The sequence below is a fragment of the Pleuronectes platessa genome, chromosome 13 (assembly GCF_947347685.1).
Source record: "Pleuronectes platessa chromosome 13, fPlePla1.1, whole genome shotgun sequence".
NCBI lineage: Eukaryota > Metazoa > Chordata > Actinopteri > Pleuronectiformes > Pleuronectidae > Pleuronectes > Pleuronectes platessa.
In genome coordinates, this window is record NC_070638.1 from 8,848,115 (window position 1) to 8,872,765 (window position 24,651).

Genomic DNA, 24,651 nt, shown 5'->3' on the forward strand with positions numbered 1-24,651 from the left:
GACTTAGTGCTGAAGTAAAGCGTCCTAAATGCTTCTTTTTCTCACGTCTCCCTGCAAAAGAAACCCACTGACATGAGGCCGGGAGGAATACAGCTCGGGGGGTGAGGTAGAGCTCTTCTGCCGTGATGCCAGGAGAAAGCAGAGGCAATGGTCGACCTTGTCCTTCTCTGCTGTTGGTCTGTGGGTTTGGGCCAGGGACAGGAACTCCCTGTACAGACACTGTGTCTGCGATTGCTGAAACTACTCCACAGTAGAACACTTTGTTCACTGCCACCAAGGAAAGCCTAGACAACAAAAACACACACTTTCTGGAAAAATGAACACTTGAGAGGGGTCGTTTTCCTCCTCAAAACGTCTTGCTTGGGTTACGGTGGTAAATAATATTCCCCTCTGAGGGGAGAAAAATCGCGCAGCTTAACAAAACTGCCCGGAGATAATACGAGACGTGTTGTTATCACACCATTAATCAAAATTTACAAGTAGTGAAGGCCTGTGATGTGTCGTTTAAAAAAAAAGACCACATAACCACATGGTGACCCAAGAGTGAAGTTGTTTAACAGTGGGGGGGAGGGACAGGGGGCTCATAACTCCCCAAAAAATTAAACAGTTTACAGGTCATGTAGTTATTTGTATCACTCAGAGAAGTCTTAACATGAGGCCAGCCAGAGAATATAACAATGACGCCTTGGTTACTCCTGGTTGGAAATCAGAGTTATAATTAGATTTTGAGAGGTTTAATGATGGTATCTAAAGCTCAATAACTCACTGTATTAAAGATGTTTTGCATCCACATCCCAATAAATGATTAATGCAACAGTTGGTCCTGAGCAGGCGGAGAGATTCTCAATCCTCATTTTTCATGCGCTTCCAATCCAGCTGACCAAATATCGTCGGCAAATAGTGTCACTTCAATCACGGTGCCCCCAAAACTGATAGGTTATCCAATTATGTGCGTTGATGCATTTCCTGTGAAGCTGGAACATTGCTCACGACCTTTATCTTGATAGAAATGAAATTTTCTCCCCCCCGGGCTAAACAAAATCTCGCAGCACTCCACCCTTGTGAGTGAGTCACGCTGGGAGAGTCAAACAAGCCTACACAATGATGAATCCATTGACATTACTGCCGGTGAGGAGCTGTTTAGAAATCATCCACCGTGCTCGACGCTGTGTCACTTCTCTCTCTCTCTCTCTCTCTCTCTCTGCACCGGCATGTCTCTGGGCTTTGGAGAGGTGTCGACCGGGGGGGTGGAGAGTCCTCCGCTGTTCCCCTGCTCGCCGTCTGAGAGCAGGTTATCTCTCCCCGCAGCAAGCTGCCACGCGCCTGCTGCACCTGATTGTCTCACCGGCACATTCCAGGTACGAAGGCCCCAACAAGCCAGGACAGAGCGGCCAGACGGTGATACACTTGTTCAGCAGCCACAGGTGTAGCTGCCCTCCTTTTCCACACTCCCTCTCTCTCGCTCTCTCTCCCTCAGAGGTAGTGGGCGCTGTGAGAGGAGTGAGAGCAATCGTGAGGCAAGGCCGGGGGAATAGAATCAATGACAAATGACTTGGCTTTTTTCGCGGAGCACAATAAGAACGGAGCAGCTATGTGCTCATCTTATTGACCTACATTCTTGTGCATCATTCAAAGGAGACTCAGGAGTGAGAAATACGATAAAGCCACAGAGTGAGGAGTGAAAACATGTGCTGCAAGCAATTATGTGAGGGAATTTTTCAATATATATATGACTTCAGCCTCACCTCCTCAACTGGGCCAAGGAGCTCTGCTGTATTCAGCCTGGAAATGACTGCGATGACTGGATGTGGACAACATAATAGCAATAGGCTACCATATAAGTTGGTTGGACCCAATTCAATACTAGATACTTTAACCTCGATCCGGCATATGTATATATCCATAAGCCAGATCCACAATACTGCATATACATTTTAAACAATACTGCAATCTGTCCAGGGAAACAACAACAAATATAAGGGTTAGGGTTTATTTTCTTCTCTTTAATGTCTACGAAATAATTCATTGAAATCTGATGAAACACATATAACAAAAATTTTGAGAAATGAGAACAAATACTAATACAAAATTTGTCTTGTGTAATTTTCCTGTTTTTGACAAGCCGTCAACATGTCACCATTAACTATTCCCGACAGACAGATGCTACTTAGGTGTTTATTGTAATTATAATAATATGACATCAGCTGAATAACAAGTCATTACCCTTGTAACTGCTGTGTACAGATGACAATATTAAATTGTAAAGCCCTTTGAGGCATATGTGTGATCTGGGGTCATCAGCTTTGACTAATGAGCAATCTGCCATTTATTTTCTCAATTAATCAATTAATTGTTTGGTCTCCTGCTGGAAAATGAAAATCCTCATTTCCTAAGGCCCAAGTTGATGTCATCAATTTCAGCCAGCAACCCCATAATAAGTTTTCTAACAAACAGTCCAACATCAAAACATTTTCCATGTTGTCTACTGGACGTGTGAAAACCAACAAATATTCATATTTGAGTGAGAATCCAACATTTGTTTATCTTTTCCTTCAAATATGAATTAATTGCTTATCGCCATAATTGTTTAATCAACATTTTTTTCATCTGCAATCAAATGTATTGTGATTTCGTCTAAATTCGTTAAGAGATTAACATTATGAGCCTTATGAAGACAACACAAGCTTGGATTTCATTCTCAGGTGTCTGTTATTTTGTCCATCACCTGTTCATGCTTCAGAAAACAGATTTTAGCTGATTTCTGATGATGAATTTAATTCCACCCCCAGGAGCAGAATAATTCAGACTTTTTTCTGATATCCTCTGTATCTCTCTGACACTAATAGCTCCCCTTCATCTGCTCACACAGCACACTAAATTTCTAAATTTGTGCCTTTGTGGGTCTGCTCGGCTGCCATCGAGGGGTGATCAGCCATTCAACGGAGGGAGGAAACAGGAACTTGAGCATTACGATGATGTAATTGGCAGCAGATGCGGAGGAAGATGGAGATAAAGGAGGAGGAATTCAAAATAATATCTGTTTGGGCATGCATCATGGGGTTATCATGAGCACAGAGGGATCATGTTTTGACTTTTGTCTCACCGGTGCACTGTTGCTCAAGCGCTTTCATTTTACAGTCTGAGCTGTGGAAATCTGACATTTCAGTGCAACACTGACAGCGATGTTGTGGAGGGAGAGTGCAGCAAGCCTGAAAGAAGGAGCCTTTAATACAAACTTAGCAAACCCCCGTCTGATCACAGAGCACGCAGGGCCGATGCAGGAAAACAAATTGGATATGCTAATGTACAAGACACACTGTGAGCTGCTTGCAAACAGCATTACCAGTGCTGCTCACTCTGTCAGCCAGAACATCAGCCGGGAGGAGGCTTTCAAATCCTGGGACCGATTCTCAACGTTGGACTCCATCCAGCGACTCTTCCAGGGTAAACGTGACCCTCGGATGTGAAAGTCACGGTGGAGAAAATGACCAAAGAAGGTCAAGTAGACACTTTTTTGTCTTGCCTTCCTTGTGGTCTGACAATGAGGCAGCAGAACAACAGGGCAGGGCTGAGTAAGAGGATGAAGGGGAGGTGCGGGGGGGGGGGGTGGATGCAGGCTGGGACCTGCTCCGGCATTAAGTTATGCCTTTGTGAAGCAGAAGCACTTGCCTGTGGCAGGTGCAGGTAGCAGACGTGACGCTGCCGAGGTGTTTTCTATTGAGAAGTGCCCAACCTGCTGAGTTGTCAGGACAAGTTGGAGGGCTCAGTCACCACCCAGCTCTGAAAGAACTAACCAGATCCCTGGGTTGGACTCGGGATGTAGGAGCTGGAAAATCCCGGCGCTCCAACATCAAATTATAGGATTGTTGTGATGCATGTCGTGGAGGCATATGTGGAAGATAATACATCATAACAGCCATTACAGTCCCAGGGATTGTCTCTTTTATATCCCACCCTAAATGCATTTACGGACATTTAAATAAAGGCACATGTCTTTCAACAAAGCTCAGCAGTTATATTTGAAATTCTACATGTTGGTTTTTATGGGAGTGGACTGATCTTACAGCTCGAGTTTTAGAGGGTACGTAATAGCCCGAGCACTTATGAGGCATTACAGCAGAGAGTTCTCCTTTTTCCACTGATGAGTTATTCAGAAATGTGGCCGTATTTCTTAATAAAACCCGTCATTCTCTCCATTAAGCCTCCTCTGTATTCATCACTCGGCCTCCTTGCGCAAAAAAAAGAAACTGCTTAAGAAATCTGCTTTCCCTGTGCTTGCGCCACAGAGGCACCTGTAGCTGCCTATACGCAGCAGCGAATCACGGCCCAGCGTCAGCCTGCAAGTCTGGCCATGTCAGGTGGAATTCCTATCATCACAGAGCAACAGTAATCATCCGCGCAGAAGAGCCTGAGCGGAGGGGGGAAAAAGGCGAATGAAAAGATTTGGTGTGAATAATGTGCAGGAGAATCTTCTGAAGGAGATGTGACTCACCGTGTGCTACACTTGATGAAAACATTTTCTCTTTTTTATTAATAGGAGTGGCAATGGAAGGCCTGAGGCGAGTGGTTCAAAGATGTTCCATGCAAACTTATTACTGACACACGGAGAGCGAGCGAGTTTCCTCACTGTGGCGGAGTTTAGCCAGAACTTATCAAAAATTCCAGGACCTTTGCGGATTGATCTGAGCGGTGAAATTTAAGATCCAGAAAGCGTTTCAGCCTGTGTTGAAAAATAGAGGAAGAAAAGGCCCCTGAGTGAGATGATTTTTTAGCCCTCATGCTGGTTTTGGGTAATCAAAGATCACGTCAATGCCCAACAACTTGGATCCACAGGAATTTAAATATACCCCTTTAAGCCTCCGAGTTAGAGCAGGTACTTTTTAGTGAGGAAGCTTCATGCTCCAGTTATTCTCGACATCCAGTGGAGCACACGTGGCGATGTGGGGATAAAGAAAACACAAAGTTTAGACGTAATTATCACCTGAAGGAGTGGAGGCTCTTAACAATGAGGGCAGAGTAAGCAAAAACGATCTTCCTTCCCTCCTTTGTTTGCTCTGCCTCAATGAATAGCAGATCCACCAGCATGGCAGTGTCAGAATAGATTAGCGCCATGGTCCATCTCCCCGGCTTCACAAAATGAAATCCTCTTAAAAGCAGGGGATGTCACTCAATCTCCCGAGACACGTACGTGCACGGTGGACGTCTTGCCGCTGGGAAATAAACCTGCACAAATAGAGGGAGAGGAAACTGACAACGTGAGGAGTTATATGAATTCTCCCTCACGATTCACCAGTTTTCCCTCCTACACATTTAACGTGCTATTGTGTAGTTTAGTTTATGACTGCAGAGCGATGCATTATGGAACTGCAGACAGTCATTATGCTAAACAATATAAGATCCCCTCGGTTTTCCATTGAGACATGCTGGATGTGCAGATGTGAAGAGGACAGGTTCAAGTAGCTCTTATCTCCATATTATCATCATTCCGCCTTCGGCTATCTGTTATTTTGTAATCACAGCCCAGGGCCAAGACTAAAAGGAGGCTTTTCCAAACCCATTCAGAGTTTTCAATCCATGTAACTGAGAAAACAACAGGAAGTTTCTCCACGAAGAGCCCAAAGGCGAAGGTGAAGAGTTCATCGCTCGCAAAACCACTTCACAGCTTTTCCTCACGAAACAAAAGCATTTAGCTGTTTATGCAGAAGGAGAAATGTGATGACTTGAGAAAAAGAGGGCTGTTTGTGGACTGGAAGCTGTGTAGTACAATTTGATTTATTAAGCACATGATTTCCATGAATCGTGTAGAATAACATAGTTTGAAATAATGTACAGCACAAAAAAGACACATTCATAATTGATTTAATTACTATGTTTGTTTTTTTTTCTATTCACAGTAGAAAAAATATGAGTAAATAATCCAGTCATGAAGAATGTGCAGTTTGTGATTGAATTTTGAGGTAACCTTTATGGTATAGAGAGTCAAAGATAAGTTTTAATTATTGTGTTTAGTGCTGTTGTTGATGTATTTTTGTTGAGTTCATTTAAATCATGACTCATCTATGTGACAATTGGGCAAATACAGGGAAACACAACATAAATATTGGAATACGTCATCCAACCTACTTTTGGATGTGCACGCTTCACCTTTTTGCATCATCCCCACTGTGCATGAACGTGAGGTTATATAATCTGCTGGTCCCCTCATATTGACAATGCACCAGGAGCTGGGGACAACACACAATGTGCCCTGAGACGTGCAGGGACGGTGACCTATAAGGTGGATTACCTGACCAGGACGGAAACGCGGTGTTAGCCTGTCAGTTTGATGCCTCCAGCCGCAGTCAGGCTCTGTCACAATGATCACGTCAGCGTGAAACTCGAGTGCAGATCCACACATTGGGATTATATAAGGAGAAATCACACAGTTCTTTAGGCTCTTTCTGATAGGACACTATTTATAAAGGGGTTATAAGCTGTAGTTAATGGCATTATTGATGTTTGTGCTTTATAGATTAGTAATAAGCGATTATTAGGGGAAAAACCTTTGGGCTGCCAGGTTGTTGAAAATCCTCTGCTAGCAAGACACCGCTTGTCCTTCCAGCCCTTCGACTCATTAGCGAAAGCTCTGCAGTGGACTGTTACTTATCCTCTGTAAGAGGGCTTCAGGACACCACTCATTTATAACCTGCTTATTAACTTTTACAATGGCTATTTTCCAGAGGGGAGGCCATCAAACAGTCCGTTGAATAGGTCTCGTTAATGAATAATAAAAGTTGTTCTCGTTCCTAGGTAGTAGCTGATCTTTACAGAGTCAGTAAATGGCCGAGCAGCAATTAATAAATCAATTAATTAATTAAAGTTTATGCGACTTTTTCCGCATGGGGCCTTATCAGAGGGTGGTACGACTTGTCTTCCATCTTTGTCCTCGCTTTGGTCTGATTTTTCACAGAGCGTTACACTTTTCACAGGAGTTGCGGAGAAGTGGATTTTATTTCTCATCCCGAGCTTCTGAGAGAGACCTGATGTCATGTGAGGTGAGGATGTTCTCAAAGCTTTCAGCGGCGCGGCTCGCATCGCTCTTCAAATTGATTGGAATCACTTTCTGTCCCGCGAAAAAAAAGAGAATCCTCTCCTTTTCATCTTACAGTCTCATTGATCACTGGGAGCTTCTGAGAGTACAGGTGTGATCATCATCCTAATGCGGCCCGGCTCCGTGGGTGTGTGTAGGTGAACACGGGGGGGGGGGGGGGGCTGCTCTCTGTGCCAGCGTTTCAATGAACTCTCTCTGGTGTGGTCCCAGAAAACAATGAATCAACGCCGACACAACATTCGTACTCATCCATAATTTATATCGGCTGAAACACTCTCCAAAGCTTTTTGAATGTTGGTTTTCATCATTCCATAATATCATGATGGGTTGTTCCCCCCCGTGCTGGGACTAAATCTTTCATGTGATACCTTGCAGTATTTTGTGTGTTCTTGTGTGTGCACGCATCTTTGTGTAGCCTATGTTTGTGTCAACTCTGGTATAATGATAGACCGAGGGTGGGAGCGACAGCACCACCCCGAGCGAGCAGAAAAGCCCGACATTCCTGGGCTGCGAGCTGTGACTCTGAGCACAGACAGCAAGTTAAAACATGCAGCCTGGAGCCACCACTGTTTTAGTAAATAGTTTCAGAGCTAATGTTTAGAGATCACAGCGCTGGGACGAGGGAGGGATGGATTTCCCAAACAGGGATCGTGTGTTGTGATTTTTCCGGTTCTCTTGAAGGTTGAAAAAGATAAATCTGCTTCACCCGCTGAAAAGGGTGCAGCTATTGTTCCAGGTTTATTGATGTATTAAACGCACAACTCAACCTTTTAGGAAAATACATTTGCTTTTTTGATGAACATTGATAAAAACTACACATCTGTACATTACATACGAAACTAGCAGAATATCTTACACCAGGGAAACAGTTAAACAGGCAAAGAAAACACAATCCACCTGTCAGCACCTTTATTTCTCACTAGTCAACTCAGATTGTTATTACAAACGTAATATAACAAATATAACTGCAGGTAAAACCATTACAAAATATTATACTATTGTTTTTGTGATGGATTTACTTACTTGGCCAAGGACAAAGACTGGAAACAGGTGGAAACAGTTAACCCCTCATTGTTTTTACATTTCAGTTTCTGTATATAACCTGTGATTAGCTGAGCTTTAAGGATTTTAGCACTAGGCTAACTGTTTACCCCTGTTTACAGTCTCTATCAGTATCAGCCTCATCGCCAAATATGTCTCCACGTACAAAGAACCCACATAGCATAATTGTGTTTGCCCAGATTTGGCCCACACTATCACACTGCCACAATGACATGCAGCCCACAGACTGTACAACGTGGAGTGATGGCACATTTGCGGTCCGCTCCTGTTTGACCAGATCTGGGCCACAAGAAAGCCATAGCAATACAACATGTCAGCATTTACTACATTGGTCACTTTAGGTTCACATCCAGATTACACCTTGCCTAGAGCACCGCATTTTTAGTTTGCCAGTGGGCAACATTAGATTCACATCCATTTAGTTCAGTCCACATTAAGGCCAGAAGTGTCGCATCATTGCCTGAAGTGGCTCACATCCGTATGCTAACTGGGAAATTGACCTGGTTTTGAACTGAAAGATGGAAAACAGAACAAATAAGTCAAAGAATGATTCAAAAATACTTCAATAGCATGTGAAAAGAAATTATTGTTATATATTTATATTTGCACTGAAAACACTGATAAAAGTACACACAATTAGAATAGGTCAACTGGTTTTGTATGTTGTAAAAATAGTATATGCTAAGCTAAGTTAACCGACTGCTTCACATCTACCATACAAATAAGAAAGTAGTAGAAATCTCATCTAATTCTTAGCAACAAAGGAAACTACTTTTCTATCATATGTGAGAAAACATTTGATCTTGCATCTTCATAAACCTCAACTCTTTGTTCTTTTATTTTAGTGTTTAAATTGATTATATGTATATATACGATATATTAAGTTTGCGAGGATGACAAGAGCAGATTTTCTTTTCTTTGAACACTCGGACTGTTTCCTCCTGTCTCCCGTCTCTATTTACCCACGAACACGAGCGAGGTATCAATAATTGAACTCTCCGATAAGCACATTTCACTTGTATTATATCATCGATGTGTGTATTTTGTATTCTTACTTGGTATAAAATGAAATCTCCAGTTTCTGCACTTGGCCTTTTGGATTCCGGCTCGCTGTAATAAGAAGTTATGGATTTATCCGGCGGTTCACTCCGGCTGCATAGATCTGCATAGATCACCACCTGCCACTCAAATCTGGAACACCTGCTTCCTCCACAGCCTCCACCGCCAGCTGGCCCACTGCAGAAAGGAATAGTCATTAAAAAAAAAATACAAACTCAGCCCGGAACTGAAACGCTATTTAATCCGATGGATGTTCACAGGAATATTTCATAGCTCCTGTCCCACTTTTCTAATATTTATTCCTTCTCCTTTCACAATGCTTCTGCTCACTCCGCAATGAGAGGAACTTTCCTGAACTCCCATCCAACATAATCAAATAGAAAAACGTTCCCCGTGTTACCGGCTCCCTCCATCCACTCACTAACCTTCTCCCCTCGTCTTTCTTTAATTGAGACATTAATCAAACAAACTCACTGGTGTGACCGAGCAGTGCTGGGTACGCCCGGGGCGATAAGAGAAGAGGGCTGGTGATTACAGGCAGACGGACCCGTGTGTTTTGGATGGTGGACTGATGGTCGTGTGTGTCATGCTCGGAGGGAGCACACAGGGAGGAGGATTTCCACTCCACCTACAGGATTCCACTGGATATAACAGAGTGCATCTCAACTCAGCTGTGTGAGCTCAGCATGCCCTGCTCAAATCCCTTCGACTCGACTTGATAACAAGCGCAATAGGCTGCTGTGTGTGTGTGTGTGTCTGCTCGTGTGTGTGCCTCACTGCTTTTCCTGTTGTAATACTCTGCCTTATTGCAGCATTTCTGACCTGCTCTGTTGCTCTGTTTCATTTGTCCACTTCTCACAGTTTCCATCACACGTGATTCTCATGCTCAAATCCTTTCTTTTGTACAGCTTCAGTTTTATTATCTGTCTCATAGAAGAGAATAGAGTGGAATCGAATAGAATGCCTTAATTATATTTTAGTAGTATAGTAGCAATACCTTCAAGAGTTGATGTACAGTTTGACAACTTGTGAAATTATTATTGTAATTTCTGACTTTTAAAGTTAATAACATGTAACACAGCAAACAATTAACTCTTCAATTTGTTAGTAATCGTTAGTTGCAGCCTGAAATTTGCAAATGATGCAATGCAAAAGTAGTTATCTGGTAATATACTTTATGATAGGATAAGTCACATAGCTCTTATTTTTATACTATAAGTACAGTTCCTGAATAATATTATAATAATATACTACTACTTTTGAATCAAAGATCTCTACTACCACTGATTACTTTATTACTATCACTGAAGCATTAACGTGTTAGCAGTACTTCAATACTGTAGCTATTAGTTTACCTGCAATATATATTTTTGGGGAGTTTGGATAAATTAGTGAAGTGCAACTTTGAAGTAATAACAAGTTGAAAGTAAGTATATTACAAGTTGTTCTATACTGTACTTAAGTAAAGGCACCCCTGACCTTCCTCTTTGGTTCATTGAACACTGTTTGGGGTCTAAATAATTGAATGTGATGATTTGCAATTAATATAGTTTAAGCTAGATTTGAGTTGAATGGATTGGAGGAGTGAACCCTCACTGTCTGAACAGTCAGAATCCTGGATGCTGTGTGTCAAACAAAGCTGCGGCAGCTTGTCCGATCAGAATGACGCAAACCTGCCGAGCTGAGGATTTCCAGGGGAATGTCAACGCTGCCTCAAACCTGACCTGACTGCAGATAGTTCATCAGTTATTTATGGACGGGCGTCAATGTGGTCAAACTTTCTTCTGAAACCTCAATCGTTGAATATCTTTGATCAGACAGTACGTGCAGAATTACTGCAATGAGGCTCTTTTAACTCACACAACGACGGTCAAATACATTTAACTGATTGCGCAAATATTATTCTGAGGCTAATAGTACGCCTAATGCTCACGCACAGAGGGGTGTTTAACATTTGAATCTCTAATGGAGGACTTTTGGGGCATAGATATTCCTCACGCTGCCTGTAACCTGTTCAATTGCATGGTATCATGACTCAGACAGACCTGCAGTGCGTAGGAGTGTAAGGTGGTTTGTAGCATCTGATGAAATAAGGGCCCGTCTCCAGCAGCTGGAGCAGAGCGGCAGTGGATCATCACCTGCAGGGAACACCTGGACCCAACAGACAGGTATGTTTATTCATCCTAATGAGCATGGGTTGTTTAGACACACACACACACACACACAAACAGACACATACACACAAACACACACAGGTATTTGGTTAATCAGAGAGGCATGTTGTTAAAAAAAGATTAAATTAATATGGAAGATTAACCTCATTCACTTTTCATCGTTGTTTATACAGCTCTTCTCATAACAGCATTTAAAAAGTGATTCACAGTAATAATAATAAAAATGCACAAAACAATTTAGGAAACAGAATTAATAGAACCAATGAAAATATGCAACAATCTTATAAAAACTCCAGCATATAACCCAGCAGGTTATTGAAAAGCAGTTTAAAACCAAATGTCATGATATCACAGACTCACTCAAATGAGAAAATTAAGGGTCGTGCAAACTGCAGGATTTCTGTCTTGAAGTTGTAATGTAGCTGTTTGGTGACAGTCCTCGGTAGCAGTTTTACAGAGAAACACAAGAATTCTTCAAATTAGGAGCAATCATCCCGCTTTCCAAAGTCATGATGTGACTGTGTCGCTGCTTTCAGACACACGATGAACTATCTGCTACACATGTAGAAGACACTGATGAACTTGGAAAAAGACAACGACATTCATGAGATTTTGGCGCCAACGCCTGTGTCGATGTGCAGTAAACAGAATTCCAGGATGTTTTGCAGCAGTTCCCAGGTCAGAACTCGGACTCTGAGTGGAGTTCCACTGCACTTCTTCAAGTAGGAGTTTCAGAAAATGATCGACATCCGAGTTGTCTGGAACCGGGCATAGCCCTGCTGTCATAAGAGATGTGTGTGACATTTGGTTAGTCGCATTACCATTCCGAGGCCCCCCCACTTACACCTGAGGCACTTTCAGTCTGAAAACACCGAGCAGCACTTTCGCTTCGGTTTCCAGGTTAAATTACATGTTTCCTCAGACTGGTGTGAAATAGTGTGCTCGTACGTACATCTTCTCTGATTTAGTGGGTGTGACAGAGGTGTTACCCAATCAGCAGTGACGTGTATACAAAGCATTACTCATGTGCAACATAAGTGTTCAACACACTTCCTGTTCTGTTGAAATAAACCTTTCTGAGGCTGAATGTGTCTCTTAGTAGAAGTCTGATCAGCAGGAGCATCTGAAAACACCTATTTGAGTTTGTAGAGTGGTTTTTCATAGTTATAAAACATATGTTTTCCTGGTGGAGTAATATGAAGTATCAAGAAATGAATATAAGTAAAAGAGAGGTACCTCCACAACGCACTCAAGTACAGAACTGATCTAACTTCCTTAGTCACCGGAGGGGCCGGGCTCTCGACTGGGGCAAATCACCAAAGATCAATGGCAAACGAAACAATGGCGTTGGGAGTGAATGCAACAAGTGGCTCAGAATCAAATTCCAGTTTGTACAGGAAGCTGTAGAAAACCAGGAAGGACACTGCCCTCGCTCTTCCTCGGTCAAAAATACACCAGCTCCAGGCACCCGACGCTGCCTGGTCCAGATCCTGTTTTCACCCTTTGGTTTTTTTTTTCTTTCTCTTCCAGGTTTGACAAAAAAACAAGGAGAAGGTTCAGCGATTAGTCAACAGGAGTTCCTTTGTTGTACATGTGACCCAACACAGGCCGTCCAAGAGGCAGCGATTTCCTAAGCAGTGGCATTGCGTCTAATTTTAGAAGACGCAGAGGGACCGAGCGGGAATAATTGATCGCTAATGACAATATGGACTCTATGGCTATTCAGGGGGCTGAAGGGTTTTGAGGAAGTGGCCGCTGCAGCACTGGTTGTGATTCACTGGGATACAGCCAATCCATGTCACGTTACCAAGGTGACAGTGATTCACCAGTCACTTCACATTATTAACGCTTCCTGTCAGAACTCCAGTTTCTCTCTCTGACCTTTACACTGGGATATATGTCATGTGTGGTTAGTGTTAAAACGGCAGTGTACCAACGTCACTGCTGTATTTTTGTTCATTATCATGTGCTTTCAGGTTTCAGGCCTGTACAGTGGAGGCTAGTGAGTAACATGCCAGTCATAGTACTGTACTGCAGTACTGTGCTTTTATGGTGTATTTAGTTTAGTTTCACTGCAACACAAATATAAAGGGGAAATATATTTTGTTCTCCATTACGCCTGTTTGGCAGCAGCATTTTCTTTTCGTACAGATTAATTGAATAAACTTAACACGACACAAGAACACCAGTGAAAATGAATTTGTGTGTTACCAGCTGAAGTATTTGAAATGACAAAATCAAAGAAATATTGAAGTTGTTTTCCACTAACCACGAGAGAAGATTGACAACTGAAATAATAAAGATGACGAGAGTTTCCTGTAGTTATGAAATCCTGATTTAGTGGTAATGAGAAAAGTTTAAGGTGCTTATCCATCATCATTATTTCACATTCATTACAGTCACCTGGTTTATTTCACTTTGATTTCCCTCCTGGTTTGAGAGCCATGAAATATTAATGTCCCTGAGTAATATGGATGATATTATTATTTTAATTATTAGTCGTAGTTGAATGTCAGCGTCGTGTGTAATATCTCCACCACCTTGTAACAGTTATCCAAATAGAGTATGATGAAAACAGCTGAAATGACTTACAGGTTAAAGCCTTTAAAGTAACACTCTCGTAATTTAGAAAGAGTGAGTCCATATTATGAGAAATAGAGGTTTTAATCATTTTTTTGAATCTGTAGGTTTCTCTTTCTTTCTCGTCTCAGAGCTGAAGCACATTGAGTTTCCTCTGCCCCCGAGCTGTGGAACATTCTCCTGTTCCACATTAGGTTCTGTCCCACTGTGGATAATTTTAAATCTAATTCAATGTCCAACCTTTTTCATCTTCAGCCTGATTCTGTCATATGATTCCGTTAATGTCTATTATTAACTTATTATTTTATCTCTGCATCTTTAACGGTGTTTTAGATTTTGATTCTATCATTTCCCTTCTGAACCTCTTCCTCCATATTGTATTGTAACACTTTGGCTCAACCGCTGTTGTTTTTTAATGTGCCACTTAAATAAATCTGACTTGACTTGACTTAAAAACAATATAATGAGCTGGAAAGTACATTGTCCACTCCTGTTGGCCAACTGGCGTATGACTCCTTTGCTATATAAGATGTTGTTGTTGCTGTTGTTGTTGTTGGCAGTTTCACCAAAGAGACAAGTCTACGTAAAAAATTCCCCAAGTGCATTAATTCAAATAACTTTTAAAAGGCCGTACAGTCATAAAATGGAGAAAACTCTAAAACGCTAAACAGAACTTTATAAAGCAGAACTTCTTTTTTCTTCCTTCCTTCCCTATAATCATCTTTATATTTATCTTGTTACCATTTGAGATTGGAAACCACTGGACTGAAATACATAACATCAGCATTGGCCATCACTTCAAACATAAAAGCTAGTTACGCCTTGAGTCTCACTCATTGGGCCTTTTGTCTGCAAAACCAGAACTTTTACTTTAAAATTCTAAATTTATTTAGCTGATTTCACTTTTTCATATCTTTACTTACACTTGTTTTTGAGTATTTTGACATGAATATGTTGGTACTTCCACATCATTGGAGAATCACAGCACAGGAGCAGTTCGCCCAAAAACACAAGTACTGAAACAGGAACAGTAAAGTGCCATGTGTAGTATCTGCATTCAATCTCCAGCTCCCTCCTTGTTAGACTCTAGCTGTTGAGCTGCTACTAAACACGCAGGCTGGACTTCCAGCTGGAAATGTTCTATTGGGCTGCAGGCCCATTTTTCTATAATCTTTGCTTATTAAAAGCAGCCCTTCCTCCTTTATTCACATCCTCTGTTCCACGGAATACCATGAATCCTGGTGAAATATTGAAGGTGTGAGAGAGAGGGAGAGGAGAAGGGGACCATGAGGGAGGGGAAGAGAAATTACCCTCCATCATAATTATCGCCTTGATTCATCCTCCTCCTAATTATTGGATCTCCACAAGCAAGAGAGTCAGAGTCCGTGCTCCACTTCCTCGAGTGTGGGAGTTGTTTTCAAGACAAAATGTATGTTGGTAATAATTTGAGGGATTTTTAATCACTGTCGGACAAACACCATCAAAACAATGTGAATCATGTGACTTGATGTACAGCTTTGATATTTCCCCCGTGACAAATGGGTGCTGTTGTTTTTTATATTCACATCCCGGCACTATCAGGCTTTTCTGTTGGTCTGAATACCGAGTGAGAAATGAATAAGACCTTTTCTAACAGGAAAAATATGCTCCGTTAATTAATCCACTGGGGTCTTTTTTATTAATATTGACCCTGGACCACTGCGCAGACATTAGCTTACAAAATAACAACGAGGTAATAGTTTTTAGAATGACTCTCCGGGCTTTGTTTGCTTCTATGTGCATACATTAAATTGAAAATGCGAATAAATTGAATGCAGCTCATTAAAATGCAGTCAATTGTTTGTATAAACTCAAGCGCTTGTTTGTTAATCACGAGTTACCATACTACATGTGGAGACAAAGCTCGCTACTGATTCAGTGACGGCTGAAGAGTGACCTCCGCGTCACCCCCTGCTCTTTGGCTGGGGAAACCCCTCGTGAGCTGACGTGAGTTGCATTTGATACCTGGGCTCTAAAGCATCTTGGTATTACACAGGCACAGTTCATCTGTGTGTGCATAATGGACCTGATATTTTAGATTGTTATTTATAGCAGCTGAGAAAAGTTTGAACTTTATCCTAAGAAAAAAAAATTAAATAAATAAACATTATCTAAATGATTATTTTCCTTTAATTGTTTTCCTTTGTTTCTAAGCCATTTCTAAATTTAGACTTGTTGGCAGGATTCACGAGCCTGAGCGAACATGTGGACAGAGGTTACGGAGCCAGTTTCCTCACATAAAAGAGAGGTGCGAGTCATTTCTATGAACAATGCGGGCGGATCAATAAATTGTGTTTGTTTGTGCGTGTGGGTGGTTTTGTGTCTCCGTCCGTCTGTGAGAACGAGAAGAAAAGAAAAAAGGTCGTAAATTCTAAAATAGAGACGCTAAGATGAAAAAGCTACTTAATCCTGAAAGTGTAAGTGTGTCTGTGTGCGTGCGTGTGCGTGATAATGGTGTGAGGTTTTCTTCCTCTTTTTTTTTTTTGTAGTACTGAGTTTGCATTTTCTCTAACAAGGGTCTGGCGTCCCCGCAGCCGTCAGTGGGATCCACGCTGGGCCCTTTTGCAGTAATCAGCCAGACTGTCTTGCTCTAATTGTTTCCAGATTTGTGTGGGAGGTCAGAGCCCCGGAGTGCTGATCCTTGCCAAGTTTATAAACAGAGCAGTGTTTCCAGATGGCCACTGGCTCCAGACTGGCTAGCAGGTTGATTGGGACCAGAATAATAACAGGTGGAGAACAGACAATGAATTCCTTGACACTCTTTGCCTCACACACACACGCACACACACATACCCACACACACAGACACACATGCACGTGCACACTCGCCAACACGCTCTCAGTAACACACTTTCAATATGGTGAGCAGGAGAGACTCCTGACGCCATCTCTGCGGTCTGAGCTCAGTAACAACCAGATCTGAGGGTAATACAAGCAGGATGTGGAGCACAGTTTGAGAACTGAACACACGTCTGTTTTAAGGTTTTATAGACACAAGAAGAATATAACATAACAGTGACGTAGGTGATTTGGGATCTGTATTAGGGGATTTAATACATTTAACCTCAGGGAAAAGGGCTGAATAATTATCTGTTGAAAAAAAAAGAAGAAGAAGTCAGTCGCTGACTTGACTTCTCCTTTGAGTTGAGTGATATTTTGACATTTAACTCTGTCCTGACTTGGCCCGGACCCAGCTTCATGAAACCTCTGCCCCTCGACAGGAACTACGTCGGCTGTACATTGCAAAAGACGCGATTACAAAACACGAAGTTCCTACAGGAAGCCAACTGCGCTCTCGTGTTGTCTTTGGATGCCACATCAGTTTGTGAAATAAATCATTTAAAAATCTCCAAGACATCTAATCATTAGTTCTTTATTAATATTTGTATTCTTACTCATGTCTACAAGCCGGATGAAATAAATGTGTCAGATACTGAGTAATACATAATTCACATTCATTTTTTTTTGTAACGTTTGTCTTCCCGTTGAGAACTTGTCAAAGCTGGTTCTCACACACACACAGGTTCAAAGTGGAGATTTCAGCAGCTCCAGTGAAGACATTCCCACCATGATCACATCATTAGCTCCAGCATGTCTCTTAATGCCTCTCTCAAGTTTTTGTTTACAGAATCCAGTCCTTCCAAGGTCTTTGTAATAGCTTGAGAGATCTGGGCTCCGGAGAGAGGGAGAGGGAGAGGGAGAGAGAGAGGGTTCTGAGGAAATGTGTCTGTGTGTAAAGAGAGAGGAGGTGGGGGGGGGGCTGCCTTTCATCGGTTTTGCTCTGCTACACTTGTTTGGGCCAAGGTTGGCCCCTGTTTTTCAGTAAGCGTACTCCACTCCAGATGTGCGGCGGCTCCAGAGTGGCTGCCATGTACAGTAAATCGGCATCTGAGGGCTCGTCAATCTGTGGGGTAGAGCGCTGCGGTGCCGTCAGCCCCAGCCACTGGTATAAACGGAAATTTGTACTGCTGAGCTCCCATGAGGTCCTTGGAGGGGGGGTGGAGGTGGTGTGGAGGGGGGGGGGGGGGGGGTGTTGCAAGACAGAGAGACAGAGAGAGAAAACGGGAGGGGAGCGGGGAGGGGGGGGGGGTGGATTTGGAAGTGAGAACTAAAAACTGAAACCGATGAGCAGCGACATCGTGTTAAATGCACAAACACACACAGGGAAGGTGCAGCAAACCTCTGAGTGTCACCGTGCAGAGGGAGAACGAGCTCGGTGGGCTCGGCGTCCGGACGGCAAACGAGCAGCAGAGGAGGATCGACGCCGGCACGAGAAGAACTGATGACTTTCGCAGAGACATTTTATCTGCCGCCGAAAAAATGGAGACATGCCTGTGGAGGCAGGTCACAGCCGGGGTATTTCAGCGAGCTCTAAATCAAATCATCATCCGGCTCCGAGAGCAGATGAAACGATAGAAGTTCATGAAACGAGAAACAAATGATTCAAATAAAACAGAAGCCAGGACTGGGGGGGGGGGGATAAAACGGTTTGACGGAGCTGCTACCGGTTAAGAGCAGTTAGAGCAGGTGATCGTGAGAAGACACACAAGTGCCAAGAGTGAAGCATAAATACAACGAGAGTTTAATCTCGACATCGCGGCATCACTCAGTTCATGTAAATACACGAGGCCTGAGTCACATGGAGACGGAGCTCTTTACGGAGAGAGGACACAGAGCAGACTCTGGAGTGTCATCAGGGCAGACGGCGTTTCCCCCGCACATTCCTCCCTTTACATTTTCCCATGCTCAGAGCTCAGGCCCTGACTCAGCGCCATTATCGCTCGGACCAAGTCACAGGAAAGCTGCTGATGACTTACAGACTGAAGCCCTCGTGTCCAGACTAATGTTTTAGCTCATGGCCTCAGTGTGGTTTCCTCCCATCCGATTTTTATTGAAGGTCATCGATGTTTCTGTATCACAGAGGGAGCAGACTGAGGCATGAGAACAGCACAGATAACAAAGGAATTAAGGCTGCATTCATCCTACTAAGGAGTTTTAGAGCTTCTAAAACTGAAAAAGTTTATAAACCCTGCTGCGTCGGTATTAGTTTGAAATCTCAGGGGCCAATCGGAGGTGTTTGAAAACGATGACGTCGATCACGACCACTTGCCTTCGCCGATTCGTCCGGCTTGTGTCACGTGACCCCTGTGCGGCATTAGCATTGGCAACCAGTGTGGAAGGCAAGATGAATAATTAATTACAAGCGTTGCTGACTCTGTTGTCTTTGCTAACAGCTGTTGTGCAGTTTCATTCTGCATTTGACAATTGGTGCAATGTGGGAGGAGACGAGCTGTAACTTGAGCAACTAGCAGGCGTGTGACAAAGTTTAAAGAGCGCAAGTGTCAACGAGGAATTCAATCGGGGTGTGGAGCCGAAACGCTGTTATGGACAGAGATCGTTTCCGTTTGAAAACAAGTATGGACTTAGCCACAGTGGTGTAAACCGTCACATTGTTAAAAGATATTCTACAATAATAATACATGGTTGGGATGTCTGACAAAGAGAAAACATCCTCAGCCACATTTCTCAAGAAGAATTCAAGGTCTTGGCCACGATTCGGAGTTTCCAGTTGTGCTTTTACATGTGTGCTCGTGTTGGATGAAGACCTGAGATAAGAGCAGTGCTGCTGTTTGAAAAGACCGATCGTTACACACACACACACTGAGGAATCTTTTTCATTCAAACTAATTCAATCACCAGTCAGGCTAACACCGGAGCTCCTACAGCGTGTTTATGTTGTTATCCCTCTGCATGTGCGCCCATATCATGACCTTTTTTTCCCTCTTTGAAACACAGACCCACCGCCCGACCCCGCCTCCCCCACCCCTCTCTCCATGGTTTCCTCTGGGATCCCCCATGCTCAACATTGGGCAGCTACCCCCCCCCCCTCTGCCCAGTAACAAGGCAAGGCGTCAGAGGCCTGATTATTTGCACTGACCCGGGTCTGTCTCCTCGGGGCGGCTGCCTCGGCCCAGTCGCACTGGATCCATTGACACGGCGAGAGGGAGAAGAAGGGGGGGAGAAAACAGGCCCTGGCTCCAGTCAGTCGGCCCTCCTCGGCAGGTTGATGAATGTCCAGGACTTCATGATCTTTGCCACCCAAGCCACTGGAGTCAGGCTACAATGAGTTACAGTCTCTAGGTTAGCAAACCCTCCTGCCCGCCGCCACCGCCACAGCCCCCCCCCCTTACCCCCCACCCCCACGAGCCACACAGTCCCCCCCCCCCCAGAACCTGAGCTGGCCGGCCTCCCTCCCTCCACAAACACTGGAGGTCTATCCTTGACTGCTCCGCTACGCCACTCCTGCCGCCACCTTCCTCGCCCTTTCAACTCTCGGCCCTGACTGCGCCAATTCTATCCGGCGGCGCACACTCAGGGGTCCGACCGCAAGCTGGCACAGGTCCCCTCAGCAGGCCGTTACTGCTCAGGGCAGGTTGCTTCTGCCTTCATTCATGTATCTGACACCTGACTGCATTTGCAAAATATTCAGCTTGCTACAGAGTCGTCACTGCAATGCAAACTACCTATACAATATATGGTTTTAAATGTATTTTTCTCTCTTGGTTCCTCCCAACACATCCTGGTCTCTGCCAGCAATGTACCTAATAAAAGCGAAACCTAGGTGAAAGCGTGCACTTAGCCCGGCTGTAAAACTGAACCACAACGGCAAAGGGGGGAAACAACAGCATTGTTAAGACCGGCCCCCTGCTGCTGCGGCTAATTGCGCTCCGGTCGTGGGTCTGTTCCCCGTCACATGGAGCCGCGAGCGAATTTCAGCTGACTGAGAAACTCTTGCTCTAGTGTGTCTCTCCTCATGTCTACTTGAGTAAGGCAGAATGAGTGGATGCCAGTGGCTCTGCAGAGGGACGGACGTAACCACCGCCTCATGCCACTGCTGTAATGTATCGTGTCAGTTGCTGTCTCCTGTTAAAAAAAAAAGGTCTCCTGACGTGATTGTCTCGGTGAGAGGTTAGTGAAAGGGTGGAATCATCTGAAAGAAGAAAAACTGCGGGAGGTATATACGCCGAGCTGAGGACAAATATGCCGTGCCATTAGATTTGCAATTATTCGCTATTACAGCAGAGCACACTCATTACGTTACCCTACAATTGAGACTGGCAACACTCTCGGTAATTTGATGACGCACACGTCCTGGTGCTTTTGGCCGCAAAGAGATCGTCTGAGTATCTCGCGCCGTTTTTTCCGTCTTCAGCCAGAAATCTGACCCCTTTAATCCCCTCAGAAATCCCCTTCTCTTCACTCCTTAGCATGTGTCTACTGTGAAAACACCAATAACTCCAGCAGGTAGTAATGAGGTGTCATCCCCATGTCTCTATGAGCACCATATTAATCTCACAATCGAAACATTATTAGACGTGAAACTTAATCCACAGTCCTCGTGGGAGCACCGAGTCGCCACTTGACTGATCTAGGGTCAGGTTTAAGACTATATATTCAGTATATATGAATAAATGTGGGAGTATATTATGTGTATATTCGTTACACAGTATTCGCCACTTTAGATGCCTGTTTAAATCTTTAATGATAAAGTCTAAAGTCTGTTTCTAGGGCGAACTTGAAACTGATTGGATTTAATGGTCATATGACCTTGTTCTGTCAAAACCTGCAGCTTAAACACAGTCATAAAAAAGTCATCTAGCGAATGCAGGTGAAAATGGAGAAATAACGACATCAGACTTAATAGATTTTATATGATATCCCTCATATTTCATAGAATCAAGGCTCTGCTAGGTGCATGCATCATTCATTTAAACCATATTTTTATTTTTGTTTGCCAAGCGTTTAAGTTTGCAGAGCTTAGCAAGTTTGAAAAAGAAAAACATTAGTAGGCAGACTACAGCCTGAAGGTTTGGCATAACACATACTACTATGATAATATTTTCAATAGCTATGATTACCATTGTTACTATTATTGGCTTTTTACGACTGATACACTTGCTTTGCAGCATTTTGGTTGAGCAAACTGATCAAACTATTACTTGCTTTATAAAATGTATGATCATTTAATCAGTAAAAACTTGTATTGTAGAGGCTGATTATATGTTTTGTGTCTATTTTCTAAATTTGAAAGTATTTTCTAACCACAGACGTCAAATAAATGCAGTAAAAAGTATAATTCTTCTTTCTGAAATGGAGTGGAGGTTCAACTAACATAGAAGCGGCTCAAAACTACTTAAGAGTAGAACTTGACAAATATACATTTCATATCTAGTTATGATTCATCACTGCAACAAAGCACTGACTAATGCAGGCTACAGAGTCATATATATCAGTGCCAGAGGTTTTAATGCTTCACCACATTAGAGACCAGAGCAAAGAGTCAAAAGACGTGTAATCAGCTGACATGGTGGCTGTCAAAGGATTCATTGAGTGGCCTTTCAAAGGAAACACTGTCCGCACACGGTTCATCCCTCTGTTCCCTTTAAACCACATCTAACTTCCGTTCAACCCCCCCGCTGCTGCAGGAGACATTCCTCACAAGCTGCTTGAATGGCAGCCCTGTTGCGGGTCAGCCTCGGCGGCAGCAACAGGCAGTTTACAGGGTCCCTGCTGTGCTGAGCTGTGACCTGGCCTCAGAGCGGCGTTCCCAGGTGACAAATAAAACACTAGCCCTCACAGGAGCGCGACTTCAGGCTCCACAATGCTAATTCAATACAATGCGTCTAATTGTAGCCCGTTTCAGAGAGGTTAGCGAGATCCTCGGCCAGCCATTCACAGGGTTACTGCTAATTGGGAAATGAACGTGTGGTAAAAGGAGTCTGGGATGAGGTAGTTAATGTGAAAACCTCTTAATGGACACTTAGAGCCCATTAGTGTCATTCTCACAAAGCATTGTTTGATCAAAAAGGCTCCTCTCTGTTCTCTCCATGGTGTTCAGCTGAATTTGGTGTTTTCTTAAGAGAAGAAAAAACACTTATTGTTTTATTCGGCGCCACCGAAAGTCAGCATCAAAGACGTTACGCAATCTTGTTGCTAAATATCAGCTCAATTATCTCGGCAATTTCATGTCATGGATTGAAGCATAATTCATACACAAGCATATTGAAGCAATGACCATGGGCAGGGTTGCAGATATGGAGCCCTCACTACCAAACTCAACAACCAGATGGCTACGGTGCTTATCTGCGATGGCTCCGTCTGATATTCTGGTGGAGTGGCTCCACTCAGAGCAGACGTATGAACTCAGGAAGGGTTCGTGAAAACCGGACCACAGATTTGACTTTATAGATTTTGCAGTGCTACCATCATTTATAAACCAGTATATGTCATTTAATTTCAGAGATAACGCTGTGGAAATAATAGCAATTATGCACGGCTGCTGCAGAGAGAACAGTTGGTGACTGTAAACAAGTCAGTTTTATTCTCATTATTCAGCTTTAATTAAGTAGGTTTTGTCTGAAGTTCTGCTGCGTTGCCTTGAAAAGGACATAATGTGCTTCAAGAATCCAGAAATATGCTCATCGACATTAAAAGATTAATATGAATTTGGTAAACCTGCATTAAATAGGAAGCATTAATTGGAGCATGGTTAGCTTAGCTCAGCCTTAGGAGTGTAGAGACATGGAAACAGCTTGTAAAGATTCCCCACAGTGAAAAAACTCAATGATTAAGACCTCGTACTCACTTGTTCGATTCGTACAATCTGTGTTTAACTGTTCTAACAACTAGCTTGTGAAATGGTTGCACAGAGAAATTGAACTCTGGCTACAACACGGCTGATTTGGGAGTCTTATCAGGTTAAAGCTCAGACTGTAGCACAGAGTGCAAAGAACACCTTTGTTATTTAGAGAGTAACATCTCTCAGCAACTGAAGCATTCACCACGATCTTAACGCTGCCCTGCAAAAAAAAATATTTTAAGAACAAGAAGTTTCAAAGTCGTGTATTTTCTGAAGAAGCAGTTTCCAGCCTGACCCAGAAAGGATGGTGACCTAGAAACAGCCGCCCCCCATATGTTACAATAAATCCAATTGCTAGCACTCTGCAGACGATATATCATGTTGAAATAACACCTATCTTTTCTCGCCCTCGATTCGAAGTTTGTGACATCCAATTGAGAGCTGAGATATCGATAAGACAGATGGTGAGTGAGGCAGGACTCACTCAGAAGCACAGCCGCATAACGTCCCAGCGGTTTCATCCCAAATGCACCACATGGGTTTCTATCTCAATTAAGGCCAAGAAAATGAACCAGAAAGAAAATTGATATCATCAGAACTGGCCTTTGACCAAAATTGTTGTTGTTGCAATAGATTCCCATTTACTTCCATTCATCCATCAACAGAAAGTTATGCCATGTTGCTGCACTCAGGGTGTATTCTGGGTTTTTGGGCTGCCTAGATGACAAACGTCCTGTGTTGCTAATCAGCTGTTGCGTCAGTGGCTTGAACGCTGCTGGAGTCTGAAAACACTGATTACAGTTTGGTTATTATTTGTCACTGGGAAATCTCAAACAAGGATGAACGCGAGAAGCTTTTGTAAGAGCACTGGTTTTCGCAATCTTGTATTTTCGAAGGTCGGACTTGTATATAACATGTCTGACACCCCCACACCCCCCACGCCGCTCCCCGTCATCCCCTCCGCTCTGCACTGCAGGAGATAGCTCATGTAACATGCAGCCCATGTA

General features: G+C 43.3%; 1 long non-coding RNA gene across 1 annotated transcript; it reads right to left on the reverse strand.

The window, feature by feature from the left end:
- Positions 1-7,798: 7,798 nt before the first annotated feature.
- On the reverse strand, positions 7,799-9,824 carry LOC128454842 (uncharacterized). The gene is made up of 3 exons (XR_008341651.1): positions 9,686-9,824; positions 9,208-9,388; positions 7,799-8,663 (listed from the first exon to the last, which is right to left on the reverse strand). It is a non-coding gene; the product is annotated as an uncharacterized LOC128454842 (long non-coding RNA).
- Between the last annotated feature and the right edge of the window lie 14,827 nt (positions 9,825-24,651).